This window comes from Sarcophilus harrisii, chromosome 3, assembly GCF_902635505.1.
Source record: "Sarcophilus harrisii chromosome 3, mSarHar1.11, whole genome shotgun sequence".
In the NCBI taxonomy this organism is placed as follows: Eukaryota; Metazoa; Chordata; class Mammalia; order Dasyuromorphia; family Dasyuridae; genus Sarcophilus; species Sarcophilus harrisii.
Window position 1 is genome coordinate 330,601,226 of NC_045428.1, and position 9,813 is coordinate 330,611,038.

A 9,813-nucleotide genomic window follows, 5' to 3' on the forward strand; every position below is an offset into this window, starting at 1 on the left:
GAACAAGTCAGATTTGGACAGTCCCAAGGTAAGCCCTCATTCTGAGCATGAGTCATTATTATGGAAAAGATTCTGCAATAACAATCTCTATGGTTTGAATCAACTATGTGGGGGCACACAAATATATGATTAAATACTAAACTGAATATAATCTATCATTAAAAGTTTGGTAAGGTAATGGATAAGATAAGAAGTGAGACTGGAAGCAGCTGGTCAGTAGAGTTAAGGGGAGAGTTTCATGGAAGAGGTATGACTTAAGAAAAAAGATTTATGGAAAGGGAAGGAAGAAAAACATTTATGAGGTGTGTATTATGTGCCAAGTACTGTGTTAAGTAAGTACTTTATAAAACACTGTCTTATTTGATTCTCACAACAGCCCTAGGAGGTTGGTGCCATTATTTCTGTATTTTGCAGTTGAGGAAAATGAAGCCGAAAGAGGCTGTTACTTGCTCAGGGTCATGCAGCTAGGAAGTGTCTGAGGTTGGATTTTAATTCAGGTCTGATTGCAGGCTTAGTTCTCTATCTATGGGGCCATCTAGTTGCCTCTGGAAGAAGAAGGTAAGGAGATGGAGGAAGGAGGAAATTGCATGACTATAGGAAGCAGAGTGTCGGGTATTTTATGTGAAGGGAAAAGAAATATATTTATTATAAAAACTGATGAGACTCAGACATAAGTCCAGTAGCATGGAATACAATTACAATTTTCATAGGGAATTACCAATGGAATGAAAGTATCAGTTATCTGAGTACAATTACTAGTCCTATAGAAAGTATAGGTTCTGCATCCCTGCAACTTTTTCCAATCCTACAAACTTCATAGTCCTGCCTTCAGTAGGGTGGGTATCTTTTCTTCAAAGTTGGTGTCATGTCATGGATTCTCTTATTTTTTCTACTCTCACGTGAAGATCTAAAACCTTTGGGATAGATGATTCAATCAATCAGTCAGTCAATAAGCATTTATTAAGTACCTACTATGTGTGAGGTTCTTTTGGTGATACAAAATGAGAAAGAAATAATTATTGCTCTTAAGAAGCTTTCATTCATCCCAGGTAGTGACTAATCAACTTTTGATTTTCCATATCAATTATCCACTAAGATGTATGCTAGGCACATAGCCTTCATGTCCCTCTATCCTGCTCGTAGATACTGTCTGTGTGAAATACAAAGTCATTTTGTTATTAGCTTAAACAAATCAGAATTAGGAAAGTAAATCTACTGCAGAAAAACCAACCCAGGCAAAAACATTCCCCCCAAACTAGAGTTATATCTGATTTTTTGTGACCCCATTTGGAAAATGGGATTTTCTTGTCAGAGATATTGGAGTGATTTGTCGTTTCTTTTTCCAGATCATTTTTACAGATGAGGAAACTGAGACAAATAGGGTTAAATGATTTGCCCAGGGTCACACAGCTAGTAAGTGTCTGAGTCCAGATTTGAATTCAGGGCGATGAGTCTTTATGACTCTTAGGACAGCACCACTTAGTTGTCCCATCCTGGACAGCATATTCCAAATACTGTAGTTTTTAGAGTATTCTCTATTTGGACTATCTCTGCTAAAACTAGCCTCTATACCATGGATCATTGAGAGATAGATGTTTGGGTTTTGATTATTTCCTTGAGGGTATTGAAGAGATTCTTAGAATAACTATATCAGCAATATCTACTTCACAAACACAAGATGGAAGTTTGGATTGACGGAAGTTTTTCTGAAAGAGATTTGGAGATTTAGTAGAAACTAAATTCAGTGTGATTCAACCAGAGTAAAAGCAAGGAAAGCTAATGTTATCAAGGGATGCCTTTAGGTCTCCCAGGCCCCGAGGGACAAGAAATCCTAGTAGACTCTGTCCTGAGCAGCCCACAGCTGGAATACCACACAATGCTGGGACTTGCATTTAAGGAAAGATATGGGCAAATTGGAAAGTGCCCAGAGGTGGATAATCAGATCAGCGAGTCGAGGAGAGATCTTGTCAGTTGAAGATCTGATGAAGAAGAGGATATTAAAAAGGCACTCCATAATTATATTCAAATATTTGAAGGACTTTTGTATGGAATAAGGCTAAGATTCATTTCTGCTTGGCCCTGAAGAGAAGAACAAGGAAAAAGAAATGGAAGTTGTGAAGATGCTCGGTGTAAGATAAACCTTTATTCTCATTCTCATCACAGTTGAGAGTTATATAATATTTAAGATTTGTTGATCAGTGAAAAGTAGTTTCTCTTGTAGTTCTAGTTCTCTAGTCCTTTCCCCACCTCTCCTCAAGACAGTCCATGTTGTCTAGATGCATATATGCCAAAGTTTTCATTGTTTCTTAAAGCTTTTTATTTTCAAAACAAAGAATAGTTGAATCAGTTCACAACTCCACCAAAAATGTATTAATGTTCCACTTTTCCACATCCACTCCAAGATTTATCATTATTTTTTCCTTATCATTATCCTTGCATGTTTTGAAAATAAAAAGTTTCAATTAAAAAAAAAACCTAAAAAATAGAATAAAAAAGAAATGGTTTTAATTTCTTCATCTGAAAATTGTTTATTCATATCCTTTGACCATTTATCAATTGGAGAATATATGCCAAGGTTAATAAACTCAGTGACTGAGTATTACTCTTTTCTTACCTCACCAGATATTTGCTGAATTGGTATAATTAAATTCAGTTTCCTATATCCTTGGCCCTCCTTCCTTTCTATTTATTTTATTTTTATTATTAAAGCTTTTTGTTTTCAAAGCATATGCATAGATAATTTTCAACATTTACCCTTGTAAAACCTTGTGTTCCATATTTTTTCCCTTCCTTTTCCCCACCCCCTTTCCTAGACAGCAAGTAATCCAACATGTTAAACATGTGCAATTCTTTTATGCATATTTCCACAATTATCACGCTGCATAAGAAAAATCAGATCAAAAAAGAAAAAATGAGAAAGGAAACAAAATGCAAGCAATCAACAATTAAAAAAATGAAAATGCTGTGTTGTGATTCACACTCAATCCCCAAAGTCTGGGTGTAGATGTTTCTCTTCATCACAAGACTATTGGAACTGGCCTGAATCACTTTGCTTTGAAAAGAGCTATGTTCTATTCTGCTGTTGCTGTTTATAATGTCTTCCTGGTTCTGTTCACTTCACTTAGCATCAGCTCATGTCAGTCTCTTTAGTCCTCTCTGAAATCACCCTGCTGATTGTTTCTTATAGAACAATAATATTCTATCATATTCATATATCATAACTTATTCAGCCATTCTCTAACTGAGGGGTTTCTTAAGTTTCTGGTTTCTTGCCACTACAAAAACAAACAAACACAAAAAAAGGCTTTTGGGCATAGTTCCAAATTGCTCTTCAGTTCCTTACTGTTTATTAAGCAATGTAGAGAAGACTTATTTTCCTTGTTCTATAGTTAACAGGAAAGATTTATATTGGTGCTGTGTTGACTTTTTTCCCCTAAAACTTTCTAAGTTAGAGGTCTTAGGGGCTCTGCGTCTTTCACTGCAATGTCAAAACTATAACATGTTTCCATATCTGGAAACCATTTCACTCTGTGCTACCATTGGTGGAGGCTGGGGCAATGGGGACAATAAGGAGCAGACCCTGAGAGATTTCTATTGTACATAAAGTGCTGGCATCTGTTCTCCCCTTGTGAACAGAAATAAAATTTTGTTGACTGCTATCCCCATGTGACTCTGTCATTCTTTATGGCACCACAAAGTTTTACAAATCATTTTACATACATTATTTGACTGTCACAATAGCCCTTTGAACCATTGTTCAAATCCCAGCTCTGTCATTTACCTGGGTAACCATGGTCCAGTTTTTTAACTTCTCAGTTAAGACATCAGTTTTTTCTGTAAAAGGAGACAGTTGGACTAGCCTAGGGCTGCTTAAACTTTTTCCATTCATGACCCCTTGTCATCTGAAAAATTTTTATGGGACCCTGGATGTATGGGTATATAAAATAGTTATACAAATCAAACATTTGCTGATAACAAATCATAATTTGATGACCTATTCAGTTATAAGACTCCCTATGGGATCATGGCTCACAACAAAAGTTGGGGACTAGAGGGCCTCTGAGATATCATTAAAAACCATCACAGGGTTCCAAGAGATGCGGGTCTACATCTATCCTGTCTCCTTAAGGAACTTCTTCCAAAACATTCTATTCTGGGATGGTCTGGCCTCTAATGAGAGGGGTTAGGTACCTTCTCAGTCCTTTCACATTTTTGGCTTACACATCCCATACTGATACCTGGGTGTGTGTGTGGGTAATCTTTAAGTATTAGATGATGTTTTTCAATGGGGTAAGTACTTTATGTATAATAGAAGTCAAGTATTATTTATTTTATACAAAAAAGAAATTGTAAAGAACTCAAAAGACTTACAGAGCATAGATAGAAAGATCGATCTTAGATTTCAATAGCAGCAAATTGGACCGAAAGATCCCATGTTTCTTAGGCGAAGCAACCTCTTTGAAAATCTCATCTTCATGGATAGATCCACATCTGTTTCTAATGTTGAACCATCTGACTGCCATAGACCCTATTATTGTGGTGCTTGTCAGTTTAATTATCTCGAATGATTCTCTAATCATACAGGAAAAATGTTCAAACTCCTTACTTGGTATTTCAGTGCCCTCAACAATCTGACTCCAACCCACATTTCTCGACGTCTTCCATTATGTTCAATAAGTTTCCTATCTCTATCAGTTTATTCTGCCACTATCCTCAAATATGTTCTACACATCGATGCATAGCCAAACTGCCTTACAAGCTGCTTCCTAAATTTGCAATTTGAGAGGGACAACTTGTCCTCCATGACTGGAATGCACTCCCTCTCCACCTTCCAATCTTAGAGTCCCTAACTTGCTTCCCTGCTTTCATAATTGTTAGAGCTCTCTCTCTCTCCAAATTATCTGATACTTACCTCTTTACCTATATGTTGTATTTTCCTAGTAGGATAGAAATCCTTTCAGGGTAGGGGAGTCATTAAATATTTAATTTCCATGCTTTCTTACTTGTCTTCTCCCTCTGCTAAGGAATCTACTCTTGGGTCCCAGGTCTCACTGACTCTTTTAATCAGTTCTATAAAATTTGCTCCTCATGGAGCTAATCCTGAACGGCTTGTGCTTGATTTCTTCTTCCCTCCTTTTACTTTTTAGTATTTTTGTGGCTTTCCTTGATTGATGCATTGCTGCTAGAAACACCAAGTCCTGTGGTTATTTAGGGTTCAGGAACCTACTGGCTTCCCTGCTATACCCTAACTCTTATTATTTGTCACCATTTTTCTGATACTACAGCCATGCTGGATGCCTAGTTCCAGTGCCCACTTTCTTCCCTGATTTCTATTTTATGTCAATACAGCACAGAATACATGAGTAGGTTATTTAGAATATATTTAGAAGACTCAGTAAGATTTGAATTCAGGAATAATGTGACAATATTAAATTGTTAGACATGCATGAACATTTCTCAGTTGATAAATCATCAAAATATATGAATAGGAAATTTTTAAAATCAGAAATAGAATATATAAATCTCTTTATTGGCTTACTGGCTGTTTGATATACTTAGTGTTCTCCAGGTCCCAGCTCAGTGCTTTTGCAGTAATGGTCTTCCATGCCTGGAATGCACAGCCTTTTCACTGTCTCCCCCTGATTTTCTTCAAAGCTTAGATTCAATACATAGAGAATTTGCTCATTCCCCAAGCTGCTAATACCCTCTACCCAAATGATCGTATATTCTTTATATATAAAGGTCTTATTTAAAAAGTCTTACTAAAACCTAAAATTGTACCAAGGTCCTTGAGTTACCTTGTATAACATATATGAATATATATGTGTGTGTATTACCCTATATGTGCATAGACATATATATGTGCATGTATATGCACATAACCCTATATTATATGTGTATGTACATACTGTTTCCACTATTAGATTATAAGGTCTTTGAGGATAGAGACCAATTCATTTTTGTCTACATCTGACTATACCTAGCACAGTACCTGAAATATATTAGGTAACTAATAGAAAATTGGTTGATTATTAATATTAATAACAAGATAATGTTTATATGGAATTTTAAAATTTATAAAATATTTTGCTTATATATCACAATGATGTGGTAGGTAGTGCAATAGTATTATCCCCATTTTATAGATAAAGAAACTGGTCCAAAGAGGTACAAAACTTATTCAAGGTCAAACAATGAATTGTTAACAGAGCCAGGCTGAGCCCCAACGTCCAATCTAAGCTCGATTCTTTTGATATTTTTCTCTATTTGCACCCTGGTTCTCTAACTAATGAGACTTCTGTTTTTATCCTAGCTGAGGGAATGTGGCTAAAGAGTGGGCTAAATCCAGGAGGATTTGCAATATGTCTGAAAAGAGAAGTGAAGAAGACAGAGGAAGAAACAGAAATATAATGTAATGGAGAGAGCAACTGTATTTGTAATCAGGAAGCATGAATCTGAATCCCATTTCTGATTTACTTATATATTCTTACATATGTTCAATGTAATTTTTACAAGTTTACATAATCTATATTATATATGTGAATATATGTAATATATGTTAAATATATATCTATGTGTATACGTGAGTATAATAAGAACTAGAAGAGACCTTAGAAGCATTAAAGTCTATTCCTCCATTTTACAGGGGCGAGGCCCAGAGGGATAAAATGGTCATACAAGTAGTAAGTGGTAGAGGACAGGTTCGCGCTCTGACTCCAAATCCATTTATTATTCCACTCAAATAAGCCTATGAAGTAAGTTTTCTTCAGCCAAATGGAAATCTGGTTTGGACTTCATTAACCCACAAACAGTGTCAATCTCAAGGTGAGGAATTCTGACTATGGGGAATATATGGGGATCGTGGGGACCTCAGTTTCTTCATCTATAATATAATGGGGATCTCTCACAGCCATTCCATGTGTGATCCTAAAGGCTCATCAGATACTCTTCACCTGGGCAACTTTTAGAACAGGATTACTTGAACGTACATGTATTACCCCCCCCCCCCCGCTCCCCCCAAAAAGGTCATTTTTATGTGTAACTGGGGAAAATAAAAATAAAGAAAAAAATAATTTCCCCCAGACTTACTCCTGTAAGAGTCTCCTAGGCATCCCAAACAGGGTTGAGCCCCATGGAAACCTCAATGACCACTCTCTTGGAGTCTAACATTCTCTTATTCGTTGTGGGACTGATTTTTTCTGAAGAAACACCAATGGATTAGGTAAATAGAGGCAAGCATTTCCTTCTTAAAATTCTCAATGCCTGTGGTGAACAGGAGTTACCTTACACAAAACTGAGAGGGTAGGGACCAGATGGTTTCCAAAAATTTTTTTCATGGTCCAAATCCTTTACTTCATATTCCCTATAGTCAGGACTTCTCATCCTGAGACTAATGTTATTTCTTGCTGGGTAAGGAGAGCCAATGGCCAACAAAGTCCAAAGTGGCTTCCCATTTGTCTGAAGAAAATAGTTCATAGATTCATTAAAGTACCATAAGTTTAGAACAGAAAAAGATCTTCAAGGTAATTAGTCTAATTCTGTTTTGGAAAAAAAAAATTGATAGGTAAATAATTTGTCCAAACTCTCACAGGTAGTAACTAGAAATCAGGATCAAAACCAGATCCTCTAAAGATATATATATATATATATATATATATATATATATATATATATATAATGTGTGTGTGTATATGTATATATATATACATGTATGTGTGTATATATATATGTACACACATATATATATATATATATGTTTTGAAAATGGAATTAAGAGAACAAAAAAGATATAGGAACTTGATCTCTGCTTTTTATTGATACACAGAACTCCCTAGTGAGGAAATTCCTTTTACCAGTGTAGGTAGAGGGAATTTCTTTACAAAATTCTTTACATTTCCTCTTAGAGAGCTATCTAGGGCACTGAGCACTTATCCAGGATAGCACAATAAGTATATATCAAGGCAGGACTATGAATCTAGGTTTTCCTGGCTTCAAAGCCAGCTTTCTATCTACTACATGCTTGCTGCCTCATCCTTCCTTCTAAGGAAGGATGTATATTCTTTCCCATGTATATTCCATGTGTGTGTGTGTGTGTGTGTATTTTTTTTCCTCCCCTGAGGCAATTGGGGTTAAATGACTTGCCCAGAGTCACACAGCTAGGAAGTGTGAAGTGTCTAAGGCCACATTTGAACGCAGGTCCTCCTGACTTCAGGGCTGGTGCTCTATCCACTGCACCACCTAGCTGCCCCATATATATTCTTTTGAAATGAGTGGTGGGATCACATGCAATCACCATATTGTTCTAGAAAGAAGATCACCTGCCTTTGATATTGTTGTTCTTTTTAAAATCTCATTTGTGGAGAGCTTGGTAAATTGATTCTGCTAGTTATGCATGGGGTAAATTAATTCCTTGGAGACATTAAAAATATCAAATAAACACAACACATTCAGACATAGGAGCGGGAGGTTGGAGATAAAGAGAAAAGTTTCATTTTCCATTTTAAGTCCTATAATCCAATAGACCTCATGATAGCTTGTCTATACTAATTTATGTTTTAAGTTAGTGTGCTAACTAGCTACCCACCAAGCTCACGGGAACTGTCTTTTTTTCTATTACTTGACAAATAGGGCTGCCAAGTTTGGGATCCCATGTACTGGGCCCACAAACACCAACTAATTGTTGCAATTGTGTGAGATACTGAGAAGTGAGTTCATGTGTGCTGGCAATTGTTTCAGACACAATGAACCCAGCCAGTTTTCCTAATCAGCTTTCAATTACTGGAATTTCTAGGTGGAAGAAGAGAGGAGGTTGAGCAAGTGAAGGTGAGTTTTAAATCATAGGTCATAGAATTTTTGAGTTAATGGGGGTCTCTGAGGTCATTCCTTTTTTACTTGATGCTGTGATCCTTTTGTAACATTTCTGACAGATGATAGACAACTTCTTTCTAATTTGGGGTCTTGACACCTCCTAATGCAGTCCATTGATGGACAATTAAAATTAATTGAACTTTTTTTCATTATATTGGGTTACAATTAGTTTTCCAATTGGTTCAGAGGGAAAAAAAATCAAACAATTGATTGGCCCACAGACCAATCAACCAATAATCATTAACAAGCATTTATTATGTTCCAGAAATTATGCTAGGTGATTAAATATAAAAGTATTTTTAAAAAATGAATTAGTATCTAACATTAGAGGGACAAATTTTAGCAGAGAGGCTAAAGATATCATTTGGCTGAGGTTCTACTATCTGGTAACTTATACTACTCCTTGTCCTTTATCCAGATATAAAAAATTTGCCTGGTTAACTTCTGGGGAAATCTGACCTCTAATTTGGGAAAGGAAGTCCTTTGGTCTCATATTCATTGACTTATCAAATTCCAACCCTGACCTTCTGGAAACAATATTACTTTTGTCTCATGCATGTGTCTCCCCAAAGAACAAAAGAGGTACCTAACTAATTGAAGTATGAATTGACTATAATCACAAAATGTTAATACTAAGCATAAAGAAGTCATGGATTTTTAATAGAAAGATTAAAACAAAATTCAACACCTTAACATAACCATTGACATTGTCTTCTTGGAGGATGATCGTTTATCCTCTCTGAAAGGTTAAATAATTTCAACAATTTTTGGTTAGCTGTTTTACAAATTTCCCCCATGTTTATTGCTATTTAATCAAACGGCTAAGTTTGATCTATTTAAGAGCCTCCTTTTGGGATGATAGAGTGGTCTGATGTATTGCTACTGCTACTACCTCCTTGGTAAGTGCTGAGTCTGGTGCACATCTCCAAACCTTTAAAAATAGAA